Source organism: Mesocricetus auratus, unplaced genomic scaffold (assembly GCF_017639785.1).
Source record: "Mesocricetus auratus isolate SY011 unplaced genomic scaffold, BCM_Maur_2.0 Super-Scaffold_100013, whole genome shotgun sequence".
NCBI classification, from domain to species: Eukaryota; Metazoa; Chordata; class Mammalia; order Rodentia; family Cricetidae; genus Mesocricetus; species Mesocricetus auratus.
In genome coordinates, this window is record NW_024429196.1 from 51,889,785 (window position 1) to 51,917,141 (window position 27,357).

At 41.2% G+C, this 27,357-nt stretch overlaps 1 long non-coding RNA gene across 1 annotated transcript; it reads left to right on the plus strand.

Moving 5' to 3' along the window:
• LOC121143438 lies at window positions 1–26,181 on the plus strand. Its single transcript, XR_005880623.1, has 4 exons — window positions 1–356; window positions 13,993–14,125; window positions 22,949–23,129; window positions 26,026–26,181. It is a non-coding gene; the product is annotated as an uncharacterized LOC121143438 (long non-coding RNA).
• Window positions 26,182–27,357: the final 1,176 nt, after the last annotated feature.

Here is a 27,357-nt window from a genome sequence, read left to right on the forward strand (position 1 = left end):
AGTTGGTCAGGAAGCGGGGCTGGGCTGTAAAACCTCAGGCCCACCCTCAGTGATTCACTCCCTCCAGTGAGGCTCCACCTCCTAAAGGTTCCACCATCTTTTATAATAGCACCGCTATGTGAGGTCAAGCACTGAAACACATGAACTTACGAGGTTACACTTTACATTCAAACCATCACAGCTACCTTATGAATTCCAGCGCCGAGTCACACCAAAACTCCCAGTGAAGTTACCCAGTGTCTTGGTTTGGGTGAAGTTCCCACTGCTAGAGCAATGCCATCATATTTGACTGGGCACATATCATCCTGTAAGAATTATATGGAGCGGAGCTGAATCAGACTGGTCCTAGTGGTCATGTGAGTTTAAGTGCGGTGGGGAGAACTGAACTCCGAGAAGCAGTGATGGGGGAGGGGCGCTAACATGGGCATCTTCCATTGTTACTTTGCATCAACAGATGGTGGACTCCTGTGGTTTGGTAGTGTTAAAATCTTTACCAGCTTCCTTCCAGTTCTACATTTTGTTTTCCTCACAGCTGGAGCCACTCAATTCCACTCAATTTGCACTCATAGGCTAAGCCCTGCATAAATCTTAGGACAAATTACACAAAGGCCGATTCAGGAAAAATAAGGTTGTTTATGGATCACTTTCCCCCAATCAGTTAGAGGACAGCACTTTATTGAATAGAAAGAATGTTTGCTTGTAGCAGAATCTATCAGTTGTATAAGCTCACTCCAGACCCTTCTGTAGTGTATCTCAGAAGTTAGGTAGCTAAAGCTGAACTTTGTAGATTACCTTGCAAGTTTTCCCCCAGAAACCTGGAAGGTGGCATGAACTATGGATGCTGCCATCCAGGGGGTTACCAGGGGCCTGGGATGGAATTTATCATTCTCTGGAGTCACTATCACAGTGACACTGCTATCTGGTAGTCAATGCTCAAGGGGTACTAAGAGGTTTCCCTGCTTTAGATAGGTTCCTGTGTAGTTAAATGTTTCCCTGGTGACATTGTTTCTGTGTGGACATCAAACTTGTTTCTGGCTCTTTTAGAAATTCTGTAAGCTCAGGTAGTAATGATAAATCCATTTCTGTTGACACTATTGTGCAATGATTCTGCTGTCTGCAGGGCATATCCCTAAGCGATGCTATGCCTTGAAGAACACAGAACACAGAAATAGGGATAACTGCCATCAAATGGAGAAGTATTCCATGCAATGTTTTCCAATCCTTTTATCCTTGATATCCACATTAGAGCTCATATAACATGCTCACCTACATTGACTCATAAGAGGCAGACAAACGTGCATAACCCCCCATCACTTGTGAACGTGTGATTAGATGTCTTAGCTCCAATCTGCACATAGTTAAATAACAGTTGATGCAGCGTGAGCCAACAAGTGTTACACAACACTCTACACACATGTGCAACTATGACCTGGGCTGTGGTCTACCAAAGCCAGTGTATGTTTAATATGGATGCTAGGGCTTGCCTGCTTGTACCACCACTTGCTTACTTGCCCTGGCTCTGATTTCCATCTTGGAGGCCTATAGGCATTTTGCCTCTTAGAAAACCGATGCCTTTCAACTCACTGTTTTCATAGGAAGCCCTCACCAGAGCCCCTGAAGAACTCCTGAGGTGTCCCATGCTTCTACTTGTTCCAATGGCTGCTGAAATCCCTATGAATATTGCTTTTGTAGTTGGTAACCTGCCAGTGCTTCAAAGAAGAAAGGCGACACTCTCTCCTCCCACTGTGGTCACTTCCAGTCTGATCCCTTATCATAAGTGACACAGGCACCTTCTATGCCATCTTCCACACCATCTCACCCATCACTCCACCTCTTGTCTCATCTCTGAGACACAGAAATCGGGTTTTTCGTCTGTTGTACTTCTAAACTACTGTCTATGACATAGACTTTTAGCTCCAAGCATTCCAAGGCTTTGATCTTGATTCACAACACCATGACTTGGTGACTGACTGAAGCTCAGGTCTTTGAAACCCAAAGTATTGGCTATGAGTGGCCAATGTCCCTGACCCAGTGCTTCATAACCCTGCTCTCTCTAACAGGGTATGTATATGGCAGGAACATGACTATGAGAGTTAAAACACGGCAAGGATTTTGTTGTTGTTGTTGCCAAAAAGGAAAGACAAAATTACAGAGATTGATACATTAAAATAGTATCCCACACTAAAGGAAAATTTGGGAATTTTGCCTGGGTGTGATTATTATGAGGAATGGAGGAGGGTTGGTAATAGTGTGAAAGCAGATTTCTATTTTCATTCTGTAAATTTCTTTTTGTGTCTGTAATTATTTATAAATATGTTTGAACATTAACTTCTGTAGGAAAACCACTGATTATAAAAAACAATAACAGTTTTCAACAGGCATTGTGGTTTAATTTTTGGCATTGTTCTTTAATTCTTGGCATAGTATTTGTATATGTGTGAATGCTAACCTTTTGTGTGTGTGTGTGTGTGTGTATGTGTGAAGTATATGTGTATAGTGTATGTACATGATGATGATGTGTGTGAGTGGATGTGAAGTATATGTGTGAAGTGTATTACATGACGATGGTGTTATGACGATGGTGTTTGTGTGTGTGTGTGTGTGTGTGTGTGCATGTGTCTATGTGTGTACATGCAGAAGCCAGAGAAAGGTTTTAGAAGCCCTCCTTTATCACTCTCTGATATGCTGCTTTGAGGCAGAGTCTCTCACTAAACCTAGATCTCATGATTTTGATCTAGGCTAGCATATAGCAAGCTTCAATGATCTTCCTGTCTCTGTTCTTCTCAGTGGGACCATACCTAGCTTTTATGGGAGTGCTGAGATCCAGACTTGGGAACCCATGCAGGCACAATAAACACTCATAACTGCTCTCAAATCCTGAACATTTTACCCTTGATCTTCATTGTTCATTATATTGATGCCAACCATGGTTGCACTTTTATGTCTCTCTGACTCTTTCCAGACAGATGAACTGATTTCCTTTCTGGACTTCTTCTGCATCCTTCCTTCAAGACTGAGCTGTATGATGTTTCCCATGCCTGCTGGGACTCTCCACATACCATTACCATGGTACTTAACAGTGGTGAAATTTGTATTTGCATCTGTGCTTATCTTCTCCACTCTGCTATGAACTTTTTGAGGATAGAAATTGTAATTCATTCATCACTACAGCGCTTAATGCTTATTCATATTCTGTTCCTGCATCTCTAACATAGAATTGCTGTCCTGGCATTATAAGAAGTATGTGCAAACACAAATACTGAGTTGACTTACCTCCCTCTGCTACTTGACCAGTTATTTTTTTCCTATACCTTTATTTTTCAGATCCATTGCAACTTTTCTTCACATTCTGAGGAATAACCTCCTTCCTCCTTAATTTACTAAGAACATTCAGTTCACTGTCTCTTTCCTTTAATCTTAACTGATGGTGAACCCCCTTCTTGAGAACTAAACCCCCACTTCTAGTTTTCAAAACATCTTGCATTTTCTCTTGAATCAAAGCCATTTAGTCCATGAGCTACCACTACTTTCTGGAATCTGAGACATAAATGGGCTAGAGTTGGTAATTGCAATTGGATTAAACATTTGTTTATTCAGTTACTACTGAATGTTTATTAAATGCCAAGCACCATTCTTGATGCAAGGTGACATTGACAATTAGGACTCCATTTCTGTGCCCGAATAGTGAGGCTCTTAGAGGAAAATGGGTGGCACTTCCAACAGGGATAAGTCGAGGACCATATAGATAGTTTAGGGAAAACACATGAGATAGTGTATTCTCATAAACCTAGTAAGAATCAGAACCCATCACCATCACCAGGTGTGAAATGAGTTGTAGGAGCTCAGCTGATAGAAAGTTAAAGAGAGGTGCCAGTAAGCTGTGTGGAGATGCTTCCTGACGGGGCATGGTTTAAAGTTAGTGTTACAGTCATCCCATGGCAACTGAGCAAGGCAGGGCCCCGGAAGAAACACTCTAGCTTTACTCTCCTTACCTGGCTGGTACTCCTCCCAGACCTGTGGTGACAAGTGGGAGAGGAAGCCCATTGGTCAGCCTCTTGGAGCCTAGCTGGAGAGAGCTATGCAGACTGGATCGGCAGTTGGAAAGCTGTTCAGTAACTGACAGGACTAAATGTGGGCAGGATAGTGACATGGTGAGCTGCATCCCCAGGAAACTCCAGGGACCAGGAAAGAGTGATCTCAAAGTGGGGAGTGATCATCAAGAGATGGGTACAGGGGTGAAGGAGAGAGCTCATAAGGCTGGTATTTGGGCTGGAAATGGTGATAAATCTAGAAATGTTCAAGATGAACTTGGAAATGTTAAGTCCTAGAGATTGCATGTAAGGATTGAGGGAAGATGCTGGACGATGACTCACAGGTTTCTAGCCAATGTAATTGTTAGAAGATGGCACATTTAGCTGAGAGTAGCAGACTGAAGAGAAGACGGAACATTTGGGACTGGAGCTACCTGGATGATATAGCAGGTAGTCTTAAGAAAAACCACCTTAAGATGTAGGGAAAGAGGCCTAGGCAAGAAGGATGGATCTGACACTTCCTAACATGTTGATAGAAACAAGACTGGAAGTTAAGGTTATAATTCCAGCTATTTGGAAGGCTAAAGAAGGGAGATCAGCCAGGGCAGCAGAGATCATCCTGGGTCACTTGTCTCAAACTAAAAACACTTGCTTCTATTGCAGAGACCCCAGTTCTCAGCACCCACATCAGGCCACTCATAGTCACCTGTAACCCCAGCTTCAGGTGATCGGATACCTCTGGCCTCTACATATGTGCACCTGCATATTTGTGTACATACACACAAAACTAAAAAAGAAAGAGCAAAGCAAAGAAAGGACTGGGAGCCTGGCAAAATGGCTCAGTTGGCAAAGGTGCTCTCCACCAAGCCTGAAAACCTGAATTTGACTTGTGAGACCCATATGATAGAAGGACACATCTGATTCCTGAGTGGACATTCCTCTGATGTCCACTCAGATACCACGACATGTGGGCACATATATACACATACCTCACACATACATGAAATAAGTATAAATTAAAAAATATTAAGGGTTGAAATTGTAGCTCCACGGTAGAATGCTTGTAGACCATGTGTGAAGCCCCATTGCCAAGATAAAAGAAAATAAAACCAGCCGGGCGGTGGTGGCGCACGCCTTTAATCCCAGCACTCGGGAGGCAGAGGCAGGCGGATCTCTGTGAGTTCGAGGCCGGGCTGGACCGATAGCCTCCAAAACAATACAGAGAAACCCTGTCTCGTAAAAAACAAAAAAACAAAACAAAAAAAAAGAAAAAGAAAAGGAAATAAAGCCATATAGCTAGGATGTAGTTGAAATATGTAAATACATGGTTATTCACAGGGTCACACATGAGGAATGCATCATTAGACAATTTTGTCATTGTTTGAACATTGTACAATATACTTACATAAGCTAAGATGTTTATATCACTAGACAAATGTAACATTTTCTTTCTGTGTGTATGAGTGTGAATGTATGTGTTTGTTTGTGTGTGTGTTCATATGTGTAAATGTGGGCTTATGTATGCCGTAGGGTGCTTGTGGAAGTCAGAGGACAACCTCATGTTTAGGTACTCACCTTCTTCCTTGTTTTTAAACAGCCTTGTTGTTCTGCTGTAACCATCAGCCCAGCTGGCCCACAAGGTTCTGAGGATTCTCCTATCTCTACCTTCAATCTTGCTATAGGAGTGCTGGGATTACAAACATGGGCTATTGCATCCAGTCTTATGTGTGTTCTGGGAATCTGAACTCAGGTCCTTACATTTGCAAAGCAAAGCACTTGTCCTCTGAGCCATCTCCCCAGCTCATAAATCTAATCCTATGGGACCACACTGTATAGTTCCTGTCACTAAGTGAAACATAGCCAGTGCATTATAGGGCAATGGCTGTAGACTGAATCACCCAGCGACTGTTCTAAGAGAGAAAGAAAAGTACCCCTAAGAAAGAATGTAGTTAGGCAGAAATTGGTGAATGAAAGGGGATGTGTAGGATCTAAAAAGGATTTTTCAAAAGAAGTTAAAGAATTCAAGATTCCTACTGTTTGGATGCATTTAACTAGGCTTGGGACTCTGATTTCCTGGCTTATGTGAGGTTTTCCATGTTCCTTCTTCTCATGACACTTTTCCTAATTTCTCCACCAATGTATTTCTTTCTTTCTGTCCCCTAAACATGTGCACACTCCCAAACCCTTATACAGTGATGCCCCCAAATCACAGTAGTGCCGACCGACTTGCTCTGAACTCACTCTCAGGGACAGCCCCAGGGTCTTTCAAGGAATGAAACCACTTTCCAACACAAGTGACATTCCTTAGACAGGTACACACACTTTTACCCACACTTATTTGGCCTTCAGTCACTGTCCTCGTTTGGGGTCTTTGGTATTCTTTATCTTACTCACTTCACAATTAAAATCTTTAGATATGTGGGCAGGTGGGTGTGCCATAAATAAAGCATTAATAATAATAATGTAAAATAATAGCTGCCAATCATAGAACTTTTGAGGCAGAGCAGTGTGAATTTCTTCTAGCTCTTCTGTTCTCATTTTTTTCCCTTTATATCAGTGCATCAAACATTTAGATGAAGAGACCAAGGAGAAAGACCAAGGAGCAAACACAGTATGAAGTACTTAGTGGGGAGGAGAAAATGTTCACTTAACCATGCTTACATCCCCCCGGCTGGGGGCACATCATGCTCCCCACCCCACCCCGTGCATCTGAGTCAGAGGCTCTTGGTTTTGCACATCTTTTCTATGCTTGATTTGAAGGTTTGGTGGAGTTTAGTTATATTCTTGAAGTTATAAATAATGGATCATCACTCACTGGTGGGAATGGTGTGACTGACAGATAATCTACTCCAAAATATCAGATGTGAAATCCAGACAGGCAGTTTCTAGAGACACTGGCTTATGGGCCAAGAGTCTCTCTGGAAGCAACATTTGGACTTGTTGTTGGATTTATTGCTGATGGGTGGATTACTGCACTCCCCACCGTGGGCTAGCGATTAGAAGGCAGATCCCTACCTACAGGAATTCATTACAACAAATGGCCTACTCTGTCTCCTGTTAATTTGGTCTGCAGTCCATAGCACATCATGTTAACGCTGCCTGGGTAGAAGATGGATGTCATCCATGCTTATGTAACTTCTGGTTGAGTGCTTTATGCTCCAGCCATGCTTATTTGTGAGTCATAATTATGTCTGTGTTAAAACACGGCAGCGAGCTGTGTGTGCCTGTGTGGGTGTTTTATGTATGGGTGTTGTCTACAGTCTGGGAAGCTAAACCTGTTGGTGTAGCACTTTCATTTACCTAGAAGAGAGATGTTAGCATTTAGTAAGGGTCGGGTTAATCTCCATGAGATATTCAGATGTGAAATGAGGTAGCAGAGCTCCTGAGGAGGAGCTAACCTCCTGTCTTCCCAGGTATTTCTGACATGGGAGGGGGTGTTGAAAGAGTTCTTAGCTTCTCCCAGCCTGGCCAGTCTGTGGTCGGTTCTATGTACCAACCAGGTAAACGAGAAGGGGTCCTCCATCTTAGCAGAGAGGTGACATCACCTTTTAGGTAAAGGAGTGTACAAAGGATAAGAGGATCAACTCTGGATCAAGAGCTGTGTGTTGCAGAGCAAGCTTCCTTATCTATAAATGGGATGATACAAGAGTCTGTTTCATGCCGTAGCTGTAGGATTAAATGAGTCACTACGTGAAGGGGCCCAGTGCCCCACACACTGTGGTTCTCAAATGGCTGTCATCTGAAGCCTTCATGCAAAGACCCTAAAATCGGTGCTGACGCACTGCTTTGAATCAGTCGGGCAGGGGAGGGGGGATCAGAAAGTCCTGTCCACGTTGTCTTTCTTAAAAGCCCGATTAACCAGTGCTCTCCTTTGTCCTTAGAGGGTGGAGAGGGCAATTTCTCCTCCTCCTCCTGGAGCTCAGTGTTCATGCAGGCTGTGGTGTGTGTTTGTCTTTTGTTCGGCTGTGTTCCTTCCACCCACACTACACCCCCAGCCCCGCAGGCACCATGGCCTCATTGCCAAGGCTGATTCTTTTCTTCTTGCTCAAGTTCAGACAGCTGTCAAAGCCCCTGTTGGCTCTGAGAGAGTGTGGGTGACTTCGTGACTACTTTCCCACCTTACCCAGGACCAGCTTGATCCTTCCCAAATGCTGTGCGTTTTTTACTGTGTGGTCCTCACTTTTCTGTACCCTAACCAGTCTAGTAGGGGGACTAGGAGGAACCTCATAGACTGTTAACAACCCCAGCCCTCTGAGTTCATTCCCTCTGGGTACCCCATTTCCATAAGCTTTGACTCCCCTTTCCAATTAAGAGTGCATCCCCTGGTTCCTGCTATTCTGAGCTTCTCCAGTTTCTCCTCAGGAGTCACTGTCATCACCACAGTCAGAGAACAGAAACAATAAGAACAACCACACAGAATGGCGTTTCAGATTTTGAATATTGATGAGAAAGCTTACATTTGCATAGCTCAAGAGAGAAGGAAGTGGAGTCCAAGGTCCTGCCAATACCTCACTCAGCTTAGCTCCACAATCTTGCTTCCTTCCTGGACCACTCTGTTGAGGTTTACAGTGTTGCTTTATCCTTTTCTTCATTTGATTGCTGCTGGGGGATGCTTGGAGAACCGGCTTTTACTGCCTAATTTTTCCTGATTTTTGGAAAGGAATTGCTATGAGGCAGATTTGTTCTTCCATATGAATCTAGAAGTTGTATTATTTTTCTTTTGAATATAAATGAGATCCTGTTCTGTATGCACAGAACCTTGGACTTATTGGTTATAGTTCTTCTTCTAGGTTGACTTTTTCTTTAAAAAGCTGTGGGTATGAAGATTAATACTGGTTTTCCTTGAGTCACCACTTCAGAAAGCACTGTGTTTTATCTCCAACTTTCAAACACCTCCCTAATAACCAGTATCATGTAGGTCAGAGAATTATTTCAATGTGTCACACAAACTGGTTTGCTGTAACTAACCGTAGAAACAGGTCTTCCTTTGAGAACAGGGATATAGCAGAGTCATGGGCATGGGTTTTAGAGGCAGACAGCTTCTGTTCAAGTTCTGTCATCCACATTTCCTAGCTAGCTGTGCAAACTTGAACAACTTGCTTAACTTGCTGCATCCCTGCTCCCTCCTCTCTAAAACTGAATGCTGAAAGTCTACTTATCTGTCTCTTAGGGCTCCTATGTACTTAGAGTGGTATGTTTAGGAACATGCCTAGTCTAGTGTGCCTACTTGATATATATCAATGGCCATCTTCTTCATTTCTCCTGTTGCTGTTTGTTTAATACCTAATATAAGAACTCCGCTGATAGAAAGTTGAGGGCAGGAAATGAAACAGATCATATAAAGAGGAATGGTGGAAGCCAAGGGATGGGCATATCCATTACACTAGCCTCTCATCTCTGTGAATATTCATTTCCTATGATAAAATAGGAAGGCAGAAAAGGCTGAACTCTGAAGTGTGCCAGTGTGGATCAAATGCAGTGTTGGGAGAGCCCATACATGCTAGGTGGGAGGCCAAATGGCTGCAATCTGCTTAGACAACAGTTTGACAGGAAGTATCAAGAACCCCCGGATGTTCGTTCCACTTACTATTTTATTGCTGCATGAAAAACTTTACTCGGAATCTTGGCTTAAAACATGCAATTTATATGCGTACAGACTCTGTGGACGGGAATTGGACAGGGCATATGAGGGATGCTTTTCACAACCTGCAGCACCTAGGCTGCTGGCCTTCAGAAGGAAGGTGTATTCACTCACAGGTATGGGGTCTAGGCTGATCTGATGCAAAATTTAGTTATGTGCCCTAGAGTACCTCAAAGGATCTCCATGCATCCTGAATTTTCTAAAGTATAGTGGCTCTAGGCTAATAATATTGTTTATTGGCAGCTCAGAGTTCCAAGGTGATGGTCTCAGACACTGAAGTTCAGCGATTTATCTACTTTATTGGTTGAAGTTACCTTACATCAGCCCAAACTCAAAGGGAGGGAAACTTAGATCTCAGACTTTCATAAGATGAATGGTCTAGAACTTGGGGGGCTAGTTTCATAAATCCTGGAAATATTTGTGACCTTTGACCCAATCTTTACATGTCTAAGCATTTATTTTAATGAAACCATTCAAAATGTGGATTATAGATGGGGCTGTAGGTCAGTAGTAGAGTGCTTGCCTGTTGTATATGGGACCCTGAGTTCAAGCCTGAGCACATACATAAGCACAGGAAATGGACAAAGGTTTATGTACATAAACAACGGTTTATGTATATATTACAGGATAATTTGTAATAATAAAACATTAGAAATAAAGTTAATGATTATCAATAGCAAAGTGAATAAATACTAGAAAACCACAAGGATGGTATAAATCCATTAAGATAATATTGTAAACTCTTTTTCATATGTAGGAAAATGTTCACATTTTAAAATAATAAATGTACGCACCATGATCTAAAATATATTTAAAAATCTAAATAATTAAGAACTGTATAAAAAGATAAGGAGAAATTATCAAATATCGACAAGGACCATCTCCAGGTGGTGAGATTATAGATAATTTTTTCATGATAGTTTTCTGTCTTTCTACACATTTCTACAACTTGTAAAATATTTTTGAAGATTTATTTTAGCTTTTTTATGTGTACATGGAGGGCAGAAGAAGGTGTTGGATCCTTTGGAGTTGGATTTACAGGTGCTTATGAGCTATGTGACATGGGTACTTGGAATCAAACTCAGTTCTTTTGAAAGAGCAGCAAGTCTCTGTCTCTGTCTGTCTGTCTGTCTGTCTGTCTCTCTCTCTCTCTCTCTCTCTCTCTCTCTCTCTCTCACACACACACACACACACACACACACGAAAACCATTACTAAAACTCCAATATGTTTGTTACACTAAAATAGTGGCTTTCTACAGAAAAATAAACAAAAACCCAAAACCAAAACTCTTGATGACTTAATTGAAACTTGGGTTTACATTTATCTTAATCCATTTATCGTGCTGTAGAAAAATATAATGAAACTACGTCGTTCTCTGTGAGTGTGTTTGCGTGCACACGTGGGTGCACACCCCAATGCTCATGCGTGTGGAAACCGGAGGAAGATATCAGGTGTCTTTCTGTATCATGAACATGAAGCTCCCCATTCACCTAGGCTGACTGGGCAGTAAGTTCCTGTGTCTGCCCCCAGTGCTGGGTTTACAGGCATGAGCAGCCATGACCAGCTCCTGTGTCTGTCCCCAGTGCTGGACTTACAGGTATGTGACACCATGACCAGCTTTTTTTGTAGGTGTTGGGAATTCAGTCTCAGGTCTTCATGCTTACACAGCAAATGCTCTTACCCCATGAGCCATTTCCCTAGCCCCTAAAACTGGATAGCTTATAAACAACAGAATTTACTCATCTTTATTCTGTACCAAGAAGTCTCAAATCAAGCTGGTAGATTTGGTGTTTGGTGCCAGATCACTTTCAGGTTCACAGAGTACACCTTCCAAGACAAGAAGGATCAGAGGTGCTTTTCTTGTATTAAATAAATAAATAAATAAATAAATAAATAAATAAATAAATAAAGGCCGGGCCGTGGTGGTGCATGCCTTTAAACCCAGCACTTGGGAGGCAAAGGCAGGAGGATCTCTGTGAGTTTGAGACTAGCCTGGACTACAAGAGCTAGTTCCAGGACAGCCCCCAAAGCCAAAGAGAAACCCTGTCTCAAAAAACAAAACAAAACAAACAAAAAACAAAAGATTTGCTAGTCTGTGGTGGTGTACTCCCTTAATCCCAGCATTTGGGAGGCAGAGGCAGTGATTTTCTATGAGTTTGAGGCCAGCCTGGTTTACAGAGCAAATTCCAGGACAGCCAGAGCTGTTATACAGAGAAACCCTGTCTCAAGAGAACAAAAATGATTTATTTTGTTTTTAAGTTATATGTCTGGGGTTTGTGCAAGTGACTGCAGTACCCGTGGAGACCAGAGGCATCTGATTCCCCTGGAGCTGGAGCTACAGGTGGTTGTGGGCCACCAGATGTGGAGGCTAGGAACCAAAGGCGGGGCTTCTGTAAGAGCAGCATGGACTCTTAACCACTGAGCCATCTCTGCAGAGCCTATTGGAGTTGTGTAAGGTCACTCGTCCCCTTCACAAGAGCTCCATCCTCGGGGCCTAATCACCTCTAAAGGCCTTTCCTCCTGGAACCATGACAGTGGTAGGCAGAATTTCAACAGATGAGTTTGGAGGGATAGGAGTATTCAGACCACAGCAATATAATCAAACATAAATACCCTGTATTGTAAAGAGGGCTGGCAACTTTCCAATGCAGTTTTTCCCTTACTCGCAAAGTCCGGTTGGTGCCCGTTTGAGGTCCAGAAGACCTTCTCTTGACTCAGGTCATCGGGGTTGGGAACGAAAGTGTAAATGCTTGTCGTATTCCAGTTTTTTCCCCTTTACCTGTTCATCAAACATTAAAAAGGAAGTAGACATTGAACTCCATTCTTCACCTCCTAACACTGTACTTTTCTTGCCTGTAACATTACCCTTAAGTCTTCATGGCAGTTTTCTAGGATACTTCCACAACACAGTCTCAGTCCCAACAGGTCTTTACTCTGGGCATCATAGAGGCTCTGCGGCGTCCACTGCTTCCCGGCTCCCCTTTCTGGGGTTGCAAGCTGTCACCCTTGCGGAGCACCGTTCTGTCCTGCTTCCCTCACATCAGGTACACATTTCCCAGTGAGCTCTCGTTGGTTGCTTCTAAATGAGTATTTGCGTCCATTCTCAGCAGAGGTCATTCTGGGAACCTGTCTGACCCAAATCCGCAGTTTCCAACAATACTCAGCAGGCTACCTTTTCCACCTCAGCCCCCTACTGAGACAGATGATGCTAGCCAGCCCTCCCTTCAGCATCCTCCTCTGTGAGTTCAACCAAGCTCAGAGCAAAAACGGAAAAAAAAATTCCGTTTGTTCTGAGCACACAGAAGCTTTTTCTTGTCGCTATTTCCTAAATCATAGAGTACAACTCAAAGATTCACCGGGATCTGAATATTTGCGTCAAACTCACTCACTGATGCTGTACTTACCAGGTGTTATAGCCTTTGGTAGACGATTAGGTCATGAGAATGGAGCCTTGTTAAACAGGCCCCGCTTTACATATTATTTACATTGTAAGAGATTTTAAGTAATATGGAGGAACGTAGGAGAATGTAGGGTATACGTAAACACTAAGCCATCTTTTCTAAGAGATCTGAGCACCTATGGATCTTAGCATCCTCGAGAGTCTTGCAGCCAGTCATTTGCACACACGGGGTGCAGAGGAACACAGCTGTATGTATGTACCTAGACTACAGTAGATACCCAGCTTGCCCTGGCCTCTGGCACACTCTGAAGGCCTCTTCCATCATTCCTTTCTCCATGAAAAGTCTCTTGAGACTCATCAATGTATTTAAAGTATAAACAAAATTTCATACACACAACTTAATAATTACAGCTACTGTTTTTCATTGTTTGCACAATATACTTAGCATTAGGTTTGTAAAAATTATGTTAAACATTTAATCAGTCAACACAGTCCTATGATAACATCTGCAGTTAACCAACATAATTTTCTTAGCACTTTCCTGGCCCTAGTTATGCCTGATAGTCTTTTTATGTTAACCCTTAATATTCAAGGACAGCTTGTAGGACTATGTGGTCAAACTACTCATATTTTAACTCAAATCATCTAGAATAAATAGCACTTCCTTTTTAATAAGCACATTAGAATTTCATCCTGTGTGTCAGACACTAGCACCAGCTGTCTGTTCCTTACTTTTTGACTTGTTTCATGTTACATGAGCTGAGGATTAGAGGGAAGTACAAAATAGGGTTTGTGATAGAAATGGAAATGTTGCTGATGTAAACTCTGCTTAAAACATTTTATCCTCTTAAAGGATTTTCAAATTGGAAAGACCTTACTGTCCACTCCAACTCTTTTTTATGCTAAATTGTTTTGTAGATTCAAACAAACTAATGAAGTGCCATCCAGGCCATTGACCAACATTCTAATTCTTCTAATGGCGAGAAATGGTTGATTGCCATTGCTGCCTTGGAGTTAGCTGAACCATAAGATGTTCTTTCACCAGCACACTGTGAGTAGAAATAAATATGTATCACTTCTGGGCAAAGTTTTAAGATCTAAGGCGTACTTTGCCAAATTCTGTTTTTCACTGGGTAAAATGGAGCCCACTTTGTCCTGATTCCTCATTCTATAGATGAGCAGTCTTCCTACCTGCATTGACATAGAGGATAAAGAAAGAGGCCCATTAACCTTTGACATTTCAGTTTGTTTGTTAGAAAAGCATTCTCTGGTAAGCACATCATCACTGGTGAAGCTTGGTAGATGGTGAACCAATATGTATATATAAAGAAGACATATGCTTATTCATGCACACTGAAAGTTGTTTACAGATGGGGCTATAGGTCTGGGAACCGACTCTAAAATCCCTACACTGCTGTTGACATATCAGTCTAGTGGTCACTAATTTTCCAATTCATTTACACATACGTGCCCTGAAATATATTTGATCTTTGTAGTCAGATTTTCCTTTGTGGGACTGCCAGCCCACAGATAATGACATGGAGACTTATTATTAATTAGAAAGTTGGTCTTAGCTTGGCCTTTTCCCCAACTAAGTTTTATAACTTAAATTGAACTGTTTCTATTAATTTACATTCTGCCACATGGCTTGGCTACCTCTTCTCTGTATCACATGTCTGACTCCTTCAGTGTCTCACTGGCATCCTCTCTTGCACCTAGGTTCATCTCAAGTTCCTCTCTCTGCCTGGAAGTCCCATCTATTCTCTTCTGCCTAGCTACTGACCATTTAACTCTCCATTAAACCAATCACAGCGACACATCTTCACACAGTATAAACAAATCATTTTCTATAGCTTTTGCAAAATATTTTGAACTAAAGCTTCACAAATTATAATGCTAAATACACAGCATAACTCAGTCTATGCAAGGGAATAGCAGACTGTTAGAGAAAGGTTAATTTGTTAGATTCAGAGACTCCAGGAGAGTGGAAAAGCTTCTATGAGGGTGTGTCTGAGTAGATTGTAAAAGGAAAATCTGACTGCAGGAAGGTTATTGAGTGTGTCTTTGAGGGGCACAAATTGTCCTGAGTCCTTCCTGTCGTGACTGCTATGAACTGACCAGCTTTGCTCCACTGGGCCCTCCTTCATATGATGGACTAACACCTGAAGCCATGAGCTAAACTAAAGCCTCCTTCCTCCAAGCCTTCCGTAGGCTATTGATCCCATCAGGGAGTGTTGGCTAATAGTATACCACATAGTCAGACTCTTGTGGGCTGCTGCTGATATTTGCTTTTTTTTTTTTTTTTTTTTTGGTTTTTATGAGACAGGGTTTCTCTGTATTGTTTCGGAGGCTATCGGTCCAGCCCGGCCTCGAACTCACAGAGATCCGCCTGCCTCTGCCTCCCAAGTGCTGGGATTAAAGGCGTGCGAATATTTGCTTTTTTGACCGTATATTTTCTAAAAATCAAAATTAGTCCATAATAAATCTTACTTTTGTTCAATGTCTGTTCCTTTTTTTTTATTTTAAATTGTATGTTCTATTCTGAAAACTACATAAGCACATAATAAATAGTTGTTATTTTCATTCTATCAGTGTCCCTCCTTTGGGGAATCTGCACTGTTTGTGTGATTTTGGATGTCCTGTGAACCAAGAAAATCTCTTTTCTCATCTCCCTCTTCCCTTCTCCATTTAATACATACAAAAATGAAACAAACTGGTATATATATATATACATACATATATACAATTAATATATTCTTAGAGAGCGGGAGAATATGCATGTTGGAGGCTGTGTGTGTGACAATGGCCATACAGTTCAATGTCCTTCTATTCTAAGTAGCCACATACCATTTTACCTATATCTCCTAGTTATTGTATGTACTTGTTATTTCTGTTTCCTTCGTCTGGTCACTTGGATTGCCCTAAACCTGGGGTCACTTTTCCTATCATTTTGGTTGTGTGCATTTCAGTCTACATCTCTTTTTATATAATAGCCGTTCCAGGAATAGTATCTCCTGTCTCATTTCCAATTCAATAAATACTTGCTGACCCATTACCATATGCCAAGCTGTATGCTAGGTGCTTGGAATTCAAATAAAATGATGAGGAATCTGAAGGCTCAAAAGGATCATGGATGAGGAGTCTGGGAGCTCAAAAAGATCATGAATAAGGGATCTGGAGGCCCACAGAAAGCAGGCTGAGGCTGCAACGGAAGCCCCCCAAAATGACTCTAGAGATTCTGTCTTCAAAACTGAAGCCCACCTGCTGACCCCCACCTCTGTGGGAATGCAGTATAATCATGACTGTTTATACTGCATCATAATGCCTCTTCCCCTGCACAGTACTAGGCCTTTCCTTCCCTTTGGAATTAGGGATAGCCATGGGTCTTGGTTTCACAAATAAGAGGTAAATGGAAGCAATATGCCACCTGCGTGCAAGAGCATTTATTGTTGAGTATGTAGTTTGTCATGGTGGTCAGTGGGGAGACTGTAATTTTGGTTATCTTGACAACTATGATGTGGAGTGAAGCTCCTCTCCCACAGTGGCCCAGGATAGATAACAATGTAAACATTAATAAGACTTTATTGTTTTAGGCCACTGAAATGTGGGACTATTTGTTACTTCAGTATACTTTAGTTTTCTTTTTGTTTTTTCTTTTTTTCCTCCACATTTCAGCATTTTACTTTTTAAAAAATCTCAAAAGTCAAATTTCAGACAACATAAACATTTGTATTCATTACTCATATTTTATGTATTAAATTTTCAGAGTTGATAATTTTAAGCAATGTATTATTTGATGGAATTATCATTAAGGAAAACTAGTATGAACTGTAGGTATTTTTAAAGTGTATTTTAATCAAAATATAATTATACTACTTCCCTTGTCCCTCCCTACAGTGCCTCTCATGCCTCTGCTCCGTTCTGTAACTGATATTCTCTTTTTCTTTGATTATTATTGCTGCACACACACATACACACAAATATACAGCCTGCTGAGTGTGTGTGTTTGTGTGTGTGTGTGTGTGTGTGTGTGTGTGTGTGTGTGGTTTCAGGACTTACCACTTTGTATTGAGTAACCAATGAGGGCACTCCTTCCTGGAAGAGGTTAATTCTCCCTGTCTCAGGCGCTATTAGTTGCCTGTAGTTATTTGTTTGGGGTGTGTCCTGTGAGATTGCGTCCTTCTGCGTTACCATGTCTATTGATAGTATCATTGTTCCTATGTTGTTGCAGCCATTTCTAGGAAAGACAGATTAGTAGCAGACTTCCTGGTATTCTACTCTTAGAATTTTTTTTCTGCCCCCTCTTCTATGATGTTCCCTGAACCACAAAAGCAGGATCTGTATTGTAGCTGTATCTATCCACTGTAGTCGGGTTCCCCACAATCCACTGATCTCTGTATGTTATGTTACAACTGAACAGGACCTCTGTATCATTCTGTGACAGCTTCCCTTGGCTGTAAACACAAACTTCTTTGAAGAGGGGTATTTAGTTTTATTGACAAATACATGGGGGCATCTCCCAAAACTGGTAGCAATTCCATTGGGCGTGGTTCAGACATCATGGTTAATTGTTATTGTCAGCTTGGTACAACCTAGAGTCACTTGTGAAGAGTGAAGAATTGAAGAATTACCTGTGGGCATTGTCTTGGTTGTTAAATGATGGAGGAGAGCCCAGCCTGCTGTGGGCTATACTATTCCTAGGGCAGGTGGTCTGGGGCTGGATTAAGGAAGTTAGCTGAGTGAGCTAGAGAGTGTTTCTCCGTGGTTTCTCCTTCAGGCTCCTGCTGGAGTTTCTGCCCTGATTTCCCTCAATGATGAGCTGTGAAATGGAAGTACAAGCCAAATAAACCATTTCCTCTCCTAATTGCTTTTGGTTGGAGTGTTCTATCACAGCAAAAGAGATCAGGCTCTCTAGTCTGGCTATGGATTTGTGACTCTGGGTGACTTGCAAGACTAAGCAATGATGACATTTAACTTGAACTAGCTATAATCAGAAGGAACTGTCTCCTGAAGCTCTGTGTATTTTATGCTTAAGAGAGGTACCTCCCTATGCCATGAATGTCTTTGAAATAATATATCCCAATAGAAGATATGTCTTGTCACAGGAGGTTTGTACGTGAAGAAAGGAAAAGGATCACCTGTGAGAATAAGGGTTAAGATTATCTGTGACAGTGGAGCCCCAGGAGATGCTGGGCACACTGACATGCCTCATGAGAATCTCTAATCTTGAAATGTGAGCACCCCACATAAACTTGCCTTCAGAATCATTTGCTGTAGCCATTTGCAGTGTATCTCAGTGGAAAAGGTGGTGTGAATGTAACAGGAAGTTAAGAAAATATAAGAGACATGTCTTAGTTATGGTTTCTATTGCTGTGAAGAGACACAGTGACCATGACAACTCTTATAAAGGAAAATATTTAATTGGTTGGCTTACAGTTCAGAGGTTCAGTCCATTATCATTATGGTGAGACATGGCAGTATGCAGGCAGATATAGTGCTGAAGGAGCTGAGAATTCTAGATTTTTGATCCATGCCTACCAGAATCCAGAACCATGTGCTCAAAGTGGTCAAATTCTACTTGTTACTGGAGCTGGAACATGCCCCTTTGTTCAATTACGTCTTCTCCAACTTTCTGTTTTAGATGGTTTCCTTCACTGCCTAAGCTTAATGGTCCAGAAATCGGATTTGTAGACCAGGCTGGCCTCAAAACTCAGATCTGCCAGCCTCTGCCTTCTGAGTGCTGGGATTAAAGGCACATACCACCACACCCAACTCTAAGATTTTCTTTAATTCCTTTTCACAAGTTGGAAACTTAGCTGGGTGGGGTCTTGCCCTGAAGTTACAGCCTCCATTATTTCATTTCTTAATCTGTCCATCTCCTTGAATACAGGATAGCTACATTCCATTTCCTTGTGCTCCTTTTCTCCTCAAAGTGTACACTTTGTATTTTTCCTATCTCAGCTTGCTCCTTTTCCTTATGCATCTGTATAAGAGTAACTAGTAATAACCACACATACAACAGAGTCAATACTATGTTGTTTAGAGATTTCCTCTGCTAATAGAATTATTTCAAATCTCTTCACTTTAGTCCCAGTCAGGTTCTTTGGATAAGGGCAAAAAACAGCCACATTCTTCACAAAATATCAATATCACAAGAATAATCTCTAGGGGGCTGGAGAGATGGCTTAGAGGTTAAGAGCACAGGCTGCTCATCCAGAGGTCCTGAGTTCAATTTCCAGCATCCACATGGTAGCTCATAACCATCTGTAATAAGATCTTGTGCTCTCTTCTTATGTGCAGGAATATATGCAGGCCAAACACTGTATACATAATAAATAAATAAATCTTTAAAAGAATGATCTCTAGATCACATGTTAATATTCTTTTCCTTTGAGACCTCTTGAGCTAGGCCTCCACAATCAGATAACTCTTAGAATCACTGTCTTCCATGTTCCTACTAGTACGGCCCATTAAGCTTTGCTTAAAGCATCCCACTACTTTCCTACCTCAAATATCCAAAGTCCATATTACTCCAAACAAAAACATGGTCCAGTCTATCATAGCAATACTCCAGTCTCTGGTACCAACTTCTGTCTTAGCTAGAGTTTCTATTGCTATGAAGAGATGCCTTGATCACAGCAACTCATCTAAGGGAAAATATTTAATTGGTTGGCTTATAATTCAGAGGTTCAGTGGTGGGACATGGCAGCATGCAGGCAGACATGGTGCTGAAGAAGGAGCTGAGGATTCTAGATTTTTGATCCTCAAGCAACAGAAAGTGGTCATGTCACTGGGCATGGCTTGAGCATATACGAGACCTCAAAGTCTACCCCCACAATGACACACTTGCTCCAACAAGGCCATACCTACTCTTAGAGCAATGCATCCTAAGAGTTCCCCTCCCTGTGACCTTACGGGGGCCAATTACATTCAAACTTCCACAATAAGATAGCATGATTATCATTGTCTTCATTTATTAATTTATAAGGTATTTAAATTTGCCTGTGTTGGTAAGGTTGATGAAAATACAGACTGATAAGTTAGCATGTCTCAAAAGTTCAAAAATATGTGTACCTACCTATGTGTAGAACAGATGAAGTCCTGGGTGAATGTATGTTGTTGACTTGGACACAACAATGCCAAGGATTCTAATGCCTCAGGCTTATGGGAGTGGTAGATCCTTACCCTGGTGAGGCTCGGGAAAATAGGCAAAGCCTTTTCTTGGTCCAAGTATGAGTATTACAAACAACTGACAAGTGTGTGAAAAACAATTGTAGCTTCCTACTCCTAGATGACTACAACCTGACACTGCTTCCCTACAGAGACCTCCTGTCAAGACTAGCTAACCTCTCATCTTTGTGCTGTGCATAACAAACAAGTTGAATTCCCATATTATATAATACGTGTGCTCATCAGAGTGAGCACATCCCACTTGATCCCACCTTTTCTGTTTGTTTGTCTGTCATTTCTTCATTCTTGCATTACCTTGGTCAGGTTTCTATGACCAAACTGTATAGGATGATAGGATGAAGTATAGGTATTATGGCTTTCTTCCAAGGCACAATTTTAGACAAGATGCACAGAGTAAGTTCTGTTTTTGATGGTGTCCTTCACTGCTACTAGACAGATAAGTTCTATCCAATAGGACAATAATGGAAGTGATGTATTAAGGTCTGATAGCACAGTACATGGACACTTGCTTCCTCTATTCCCATTTATTCTATGGAAGAAATATGTGATGACTGGATGGAAGTAATACCTAGCATTGGCAGAGCCATGAAATTGGAGCAATGGTACTTGGTAATGTTGGGCAGAATCACAATACCAGCTCTGAGTTTATTTCATTCACTGGATATCTCAAGAGAAGCCTAAATATTCTCACTAATAAACCAGAATTCCCATTTTTTGGAGCCTTATCCTAGATTAGTGATTGTACCTTTCATGCAAAGATTTAAATAACAATGAAATTTCTGACAGGCATTTCTAGATATGTGAAAATTGGAAACAAAGTAGTATTTTGGTTAAAGTAGACTTTATACAATGTAATAATATGAAGATTATCAAAGTTACAAAACAAAACTATTGTTGTAGACAGATATTCAATGCTAAATAATGCATATAAGAAAACAATTTTCCATGCAATCTCAACTTTCCCCTCTCAAAAAAAAAAGAAAGAAAAGAAAAGAAACTTCAGAAGAGCATTCCAACTCCATCAAAGTTATGGAATATTATTATTATTCACTATTATAAAAAATGATCAATCATGCCACTAGAAGACATGAGGAAAATTTCAGTTATTAAGTGAAAGAGGCTAACCTGAAAATAATTTAATCATATGTACTGTAAGAGTCCAATTCAATGACATTCTGGAATAAGACAACTATTCCAGAGGATGTCGGGACAGTGATACTACTCTGCATGCTACAATAGGAGACACACATCACATATTTTGCCCAAAGTTATAAAAATGCACACTACCAAGAATGAATGAATTTAATGAGTAATAGGGATTATTTATGAAATTTCATCAGTTGTAACCAGTGCCCACTGGGGGTACATAGGTAAAAAACAAGATGTTGGAAATGAGGAAGCTTATGTATGTATGAAGCCAGGGTCTATGAATGACTAGTTGATACTGTGGCAAAATACTTGACCCAATTATCTTAAGGAATGGTTTATTTTTTCTCTCACAGTTTAGGTGGGGAAGGAATGGAGGCAGGAACATGATACAATTGGTCACGTGACATCTGTAGTCAGGAAGAAAGGAGAAATGAGTGCTGGTGGTCAGTTTGCTTCTTCTATTTTGTTTAGTCTGGAACCCAGCCACTGAAATGGTGGCTCCCCACTACTGATGGGTGTTCCTTCTCCAGATAAACCTCACCCAAGTGTCCTCTAAGGCACATCTAGAAGTTTGTCTCTTAGGTGCTTCTAAACTCAATTGGCTGACAACTAAGATGAGTTACAAGGGGCTGTTAAACTCTCTTTTCACTCAATTTTACTATTATGAAGAACTAATCTTTAAAAAATAAGTCTTTTCTCTCAAATGTTTTTTGATGCCAGGAGGTGGGAGGTAGTGGCACATGCCTTTAATCCTAGCACTTTGGAGGTAGAGGCAGGTGGATCCCTGAGTTAGAAGCCAGTATGATCTACAAAGTGAGTTCCAGGACAGCCAGGGCTGTTACACAGAGAAACCCTTTCTCAAAAAAGTCTAAAAGTCTTGGTACACACATATATTCTCTCTCTCTTTCTGTCTCTCTCTCTCTGTCTCTGTCTCTCTCTCTCTCTCTGTGTGTGTGTGTGTGTGTGTGTGTGTGTGTGTGTGTGTGTGCACATATACTTGAAGGAGCCAGAAAAGGGCATTGCATCCCTGGATCTGGAGTTAAAGAGGAGTTGTAAGCTGGATGCTAGGATGCTAGGAATAATACTCAGGTCCTTTGTATGCTTTACTGCTGACCCATCACTCTAGCCCCGACTCTTCTTTTAAAGGCCCAAACACTTTAGTGAGTATATTTTGTGCTAACAAAAATAGAGATGTAAACTCACCCAATCTCTACCCCTAGTGCAAAGAGACCACATGTGATGATTTCCTGCCCATCTGTCTCCAGTGCATAGCACATTTCCTTATCAGCTACAAGTAACTGCTAGCTTCACCTCTACCCATAGCCAGTTAGACTCTGGCCAGGTGATGTTTCCCAAAGCTACCCATCCAATGAAGAAGAAGATGAGGGAAACTGGAAATGGTTTACTGTCTGATTTCTGGGGAAGAAAGAGTCACAGACATCCCATGGACACTAATCACAATCCCTTCCTCTCCTTAATCAAATTCCCATCATCTGTGATCTATCCACCCAACAAACATTATGCTCCATTTTAGGTCGAAAACACCATCAGATGACTGGATCCTTTGTTATATGTACAATGAGAATGCACTCTGCTTCTGCAATCCTGATGTGTAATTGTGGCACATATGTGATGGAGGAAATATGACAGTTTCACAGAATGTTCTTCTTCTGGACATGGCCTCTGGTGAGCAACATGTGGAGTCCGAAGTTCCAGTAAGTTAAACATGGAAGGGAAATAGCAATAAGTGGCTGAGAAACTCTACTAATTTGATCATTTTTAGCTACCCAAGTGTCCTCGTTTGCTTTCTATTGTGAGAAGCACCCTGACCAAAACCAGCTTGTACAGGAAACAACTTACTTCATATTGCATCTTGCAGTCCATCATGATGAGAATTCAGGGCAGGAACCTGGAGACAGGAATTGAAGCAGAAAGCATGGAGGGATACTGCTTATTAGATTGCTCTCCATGGCCATCTCACCCTGCTTCCTTATACAACTCAAGAACACCTGGCCAGGTGTAACACTACCCACAATAAGCTGGGCCCTTTCACATCAATGACTAATCAAGAAAATACCCCCATATGCTTCCTTATAGGCCAACCTGATAGAGGTATTTTCTTAACTGTGATTCCCTATTCCCAGATGACTCTAGCTTGTGTCAAGTTGACAAAATGTAACTAGCCTATCAAGTCTTCTGGATCTACAGAAAGAAAAGAAGTAGTCATGGTCATTCTATGTACAGAAGATGCACTAGAGTGGGAGTCATTAATTTCTAGAGATGCCATAGCAAGCAATATCTGAGGTGTATCTCAGAGATTGAGCTTGAGCTCATCTTGTAGACACAATTGTAGCTTTGGGGTAGGTGGGAAGGCTGATGGGACAAGCCACAATTACTATGTGAGAAATGTTTAAGTTGATCACGCAGAGAAGGTGTACATATGTGGTGGTCAGAAGACAACTTGTGGAAGTTGATTCTCTTCTTCTACCATGTTAGGCCTGGATGATCAAACTCAGGTCATCAGGTATGACAGAAAACACCTTCATCCACTGATCCATCTAGCCTGCCCTGCAAGCCTGAGTCTAAAAACTATTCATTTTATAACTTGCTGTGTCTTGCACAGAGTAATAATTAATAAAACAATTATTGAACAAATAAGTGACAAGTCATCTTGTAGCGTCTTCTAGGTAGAAGAACTAGTGGTCTTGGATGCTTTGGGATCCAAGATAGCAAATTTAACAGAAGCACACAAAGAAAAAAAATCATCTCTCAATCAACTTGGTGGCTAAATTACCTGCTTATCTAAAGAACCCAAGGATCAAAGGGTCTAGAAATGCTTGGATAGTAACTCTCATACCTCCCTCCTTTTACATAGGAAGTTATCACCTTCACCCTAGTTCCTCATAACCACCTTGAAAGTTCAAGAGGGCATTTACATGTTAGACAAGGAACAAATTTGGCAATGTGACTTGTTCCAGCTAATCTGTGAAGGAGAAGCAAGATGATCATTTTCTAAATTAACCACACATATGGTTGAAGTCTGAGAATCTGTGTGATGTAATCAAAGCACTTACTGCCTGGCTGTAGACTGTTGTAATTGTGGGTGCAGTTTCTGAAAATAATCATGAAGTTTGAAATGACAAGTTTATACACATCCGTTGTAGATACAGGGCTTACGATACTCCCACCTACCCACCCACCCACACCTCCTCATTCATATACAGTTGGCTCTCCCTGTCTGTTCTGCTGCTGTGGATTTAGCCAAGCATAGATTGAAAATATTCAGAAAATTTTGCATCAGTATGGGACTCGTACAGATCATTTCTTGTCATTCTTTAAGCAATATAGTAAACTAAATATTTACATTTTTTGGACATTATAAATAATCTATTCATGACTTAACATATATGCAAGGACATGCATATATTATATGCAATGCTACAGAATTTTTACAAGGACTTGAGCATCTGTGTACTTTGTTGTCTCTGCAGGATCCTAGATCCAGCCCTCTGTGAATACCATGGGACAAGTGTGAATTCAAATGTATACACAGACTTGATACCAGGGCTGGCAGATCCTTATATTTCCTCAGTATCTTAGTTATAGTATATATATATATATATATATATATATATATATCACAAGCACACACACTAGTATCATTACCTTGAATTCACATTGAGAGGGTTATATCAAGTGGTATTCTAGAGAATAGTTATGTTTTCCTCAAATATAATTCTTTCAAGTTATGGGAGAGAGAAATATGTTTGAAAACCAAGTTGCATTGAAGTACCTACCCGCATTTTGAGGCAGGATTTATATATGTAGCCCAACCTAGCCTGGAACTCAAGATTCATCTGCTTCATGCTCCAACATGCCCAGATTACAGGAGTATGCCACCTCACCTGGCTCAATTTATTCTTAAAAGCCTGGTTCAGAGTCTTGGAAGTGGTCGGGACAAGGAAGAATCAGTCTGTCTTATGAAGCAGGAGCAAGAAGGGATTGCAGGGGATGTTAATGCAGTACCAATAGTCTTTCTAAGGTTCAAGGACACACTTGTGGACAAGAGATTCAAAATGTTGAAAGCTAGTGACTGAAAGTTTCAGGGCAAAATGGAGCTGAATTATTGGTGCTAGAAAACAAGTAATGGAATGGGAGGGGGATTCTGCACTGAAAGAAACACAAGTTACTCAAGAGCATCTTTAAAATTGTAATGGAGGTGTCAACAGTTGCCTAGGAAATTGCTGAGTTCATTCCCTGGCAGGAACAGAGAGTTGGATGATTTGTGAAGACTAAAGTGCAGAATAAAGAAAGTAACAACTTTGTGCATTTGGGGTAGGAAAAGATTACTGATGCAAGTCCACTCCATGGAAGTTGGTTGGTGTATTTCCGAGGGCCCCTGTGTCTTCCTTCTCTCCTACTGGTCTTGTTTAGCTATCTGCCTCCATGGCCTCTGGTTCTTGCATTGTCTTGCTGGAATAAGAAGCCATCATCCCAGGGAGCATCTCTTCACTTTCCCCACCTACCTTAGTTACTCAAAGCCTCCTTCCAAATGCCCCTCTCTTTGCCTGAGACAGAATCCCAAGAGTCTTCTTGTGCATTCTCCCACAGGTGCTCCAGAAGAGGAACAAGAACAATGGACACCAGAAGGACACAGGTGGGCTGATGATAAAGGAAATGACCAATAAGTCAGTATTCCTCACACTCTGCTTAAAAGATAAGCACTTTCAAGTTGATAGACTTAGTCGTTGCCTTTCCAAATATATAATTTAGATATCATTTCAACCCCATGGTATACTTCATGCCAAGGATAATAACTCGTTTTCATTTCTTCAAGATTTAGTGTATGGCATACATACCTAAGAATTGATGGAGATTGAAACCATGAGTCTTATTTGTCTGGTGTCTAACACAGACCACACAAGGCTTTGTACTGTCTAGTGGCTCGGGAAATGTTTTCTGTGAACAACTTTGTTAAGGCAGATAATTGGGACAAGTCCCTTGATTTAATTAAGTTCAATCAATGCATTGTAAAACTCCCAGGGAAATTCAGTTATAGGTCAAGCCATGGCACCCAGGACAATGTCTACAACAGCCAGGATCACTTTCTAGTTCTGTTGGCATTCAGGAGAATGACCCTTGTCCTCTTATGCCTACAGAAAGTATCTGACTCAAGCTGGGTATGGTGGTGCATGACTTTAATCCCAGAATTAGGAGGTAGAGGCAGGAGGGTCAAGGGTTAGATGCCATCTTTGGCCACACACAGAATTTGAGATCAGGTTGGGTTGAAGAAGCACTTGTCTCAAAAAACAAACAAACAAGAGTCTGCAGAGGTTGCTCAGCAGTCAATAGCCCTGATTTCTCCTTCAGAGAACCCAGATTCAATTCTCAGCACCCACATGGTGGCACACAACAGTCTGTAACTTCAGTTCCTGAGGATTTGACACCCATTTCTGGCTTTCACTAACCCATGCATGCACAGGAAGCGCAGATATCCATAAGGGTAAAATACTCATACACATAAAATAATAATAATAAACTAAAAAATAAAACTAACCAACAACATTAATTACACATTTAAAAAGGGACCCGGTTCAATTGTAAGAGAGAGTGTGAGGTTGGGCTTGAAATGCATTCCTAAAAATCCTACATATCTTTGGTAGCTTTTCAGGAGTAACATTCAGAGAGAATTCTTCTTTTTTTTCCCCTGGGGTTTTTCAGCAAACCAGATTTTTTTGATATGACACCTAATATAACCACAAGTACCTGAAAGTCAGACATACCGTGTGCAGAACGGTCTTTATGCCTCTGACTGATGCTTATTATGATGTTGTATGACAACATGGATAAGGGTAGGTGAACCCTGAACTTGCTGGCAGTGATAAATTGCTTTTAGTTTCCTGATGGCCCTGGAGAGCTGGCAGTCTCAGACTCCCGGCTTCT